This window comes from Nyctereutes procyonoides, unplaced genomic scaffold (genome assembly GCF_905146905.1).
Source record: "Nyctereutes procyonoides isolate TBG_1078 unplaced genomic scaffold, NYPRO_anot_genome, whole genome shotgun sequence".
NCBI classification, from domain to species: Eukaryota; Metazoa; Chordata; class Mammalia; order Carnivora; family Canidae; genus Nyctereutes; species Nyctereutes procyonoides.
Genome location: NW_026575091.1, coordinates 57,158 through 59,277, shown reverse-complemented (window position 1 = coordinate 59,277; position 2,120 = coordinate 57,158). Strand labels below are relative to the sequence as shown.

Genomic DNA, 2,120 nt, shown 5'->3' with positions numbered 1-2,120 from the left:
TCATGGATCCAGTAGAAGCTTCTGGTCTCTGTGTGCACACAGTGCACACGTGACCTCCACAATCAGCTGGTGACCTTGGGGGGAGGAAAGCTTCCACCTGAGACTCTGGGTTATCCTTGGTCCATTTCTATAATCACTTTATACTGTGTAAGGCTTCTAAGAAACATTTGTCTCATTTACCCCCCTAAATCATACTTTTTCATACTTAGAACAACCGTTTCTGTCTATTGTTCTATCAGTTTTCATACTTGTTTAGTGGAATGATCCCTTACACCGTATTTTGAATGTACCTGCTAGATCCTGGACATCCATTCCTTCCTATTCTCCAGCTCCACAAACATGGGTCATCAAACCAAAACCCATAGGTTTCCCTCCTTTGATGCAGGGGGGACACTGACTCCACAAAAGCTCCTCCTGGAGCAGGACCCCATCCCCACCACTGACCCACAACACACTCCCTGAGTCAGTGTCCTTCCTTGTTCCATCCAAGAATTTATGACTTGCTGCGAGGCCTGCCCTGCTCTCAACAGACATGGTAAATGTGATAATGATTTATACTCTCGTGCGTGCGTGTGTGTGTGTGTGTCTGTGTGTGCATGTGCGTGTGTGCATGCATGTGTGACCTCCATATTCCACATCCTAATAACAACCTTGAGGAGTTTCCACTGCTCTTCCATGTTACCACTAACATGAATGCATGAATGCTGGTAGTTTGGTTCATTACAGTGACACTTCCAGAAGTTCTCAGTTTTGCTTTCTACTCCTAATCCATCTATTGCTTCCTGTCCATCATTTGGTTTATGCTACTTCTATCAACCTTGCACGCTGAGCAGGGGGTTCTCTAATGAGAAGGTGGAAACTCCTAACTGAGAAGTTGAGGTGCACTGAGATAAGTGTCATTAAATAATGTGTAGGGGCAGTAGAGAGAAAGTGTAAGCAAATTTCTTTACTGCATGTAAAAAATAGTTTATATTAAAACAAATGTCATAAATTACAAAGTTTATAAGAAGGCACTTAATCGTGTGTCTAGAGAGACTCCCTAGATAACCTGATTCATGGAGAGGAAGCCCCAGACCCTGACAGGAAACCTGCCCAGAACCTCCATCTGCACCTGCTCCTGGGCCTTCAAGACAGAAGTGGTGAGGAGTGTGCACCCCCTGGTGGTCCTGATCCCCTTCCACAGGGAGGTTTGTGTCTGGGCTCACACTGAGGTCCCTTCACTGTGTCACTCGCACAGTAATACAGTGGCCGTGTCCTCGGCTCTCAGGCTGTTCATCTGCAGATACAGCGTGTTCTTGGCGTTGTCTCTGGAGATGGTGAATCGGCCCTTCACAGCGTCTGCGTAGCTTGTGCTACTTCCATCATAGCTAATGTATGCGACCCACTGTAGCCCCTTCCCTGGAGCCTGACGGACCCAGTCCATGTCGTAGCTACTGAAGGTGAATCCAGAGGCCACACAGGAGAGTCTCAGGGACCCCCCAGGCTTCACCAGGTCTCCCCCAGACTCCACCAGCTGCACCTCACCCTGGACACCTGCAGACACAAGACATCCTGGTCAGGAACCTGTCCCAAATCCCGTTTATCTCACTCACCTCCACTCCCATACTCAAGGTCTCTTGTTCTCCATGAATTACCTTTTAAAATAGTGACAAGAAACACCCAGCTGAGCACAGACTCCATGGTGCGTTGTCTGTGTTCTGTCCTGATCCCAGAATGGCGTCACCTGGGGATCTGGCGCTGGGGCTCCTCTCCTAGCTGCAGGGTCAGGGCTGGGCTGGTTTAATCAGCGGAGAGAAGGCCCTATTTGCATGTCCTCTGAGTATATATTCAGCTCTTGACTAAAATTCTATTCTAAGAAGTTAATAGCAAAGATTGCATTACCTTTGCAGATCTCTTTGTGCAGATGTCACTGTGGAAATAAATTCTCATTGTGGCGATGTTATCTTTTTAAAAAAAAATTCCTTTTATTGGAGTTCAGTTTGCCAACATACAGCACAACACCCAGTGCTCATCCCATCAAGTGCCCCCCTCCGTGCCCGTCACCCATTCACCCCCACCCCCGCCCTCCTCCCTTTCCACCACCCCTTGTTCATTTCCCAGAGTTAGGAATCTCTCATGTT

At 47.8% G+C, this 2,120-nt stretch overlaps 1 pseudogene; it reads right to left on the bottom strand.

Moving 5' to 3' along the window:
• On the bottom strand, positions 1-1,742 carry LOC129514706 (immunoglobulin heavy variable 3-74-like; annotated as a pseudogene).
• Positions 1,743-2,120: the final 378 nt, after the last annotated feature.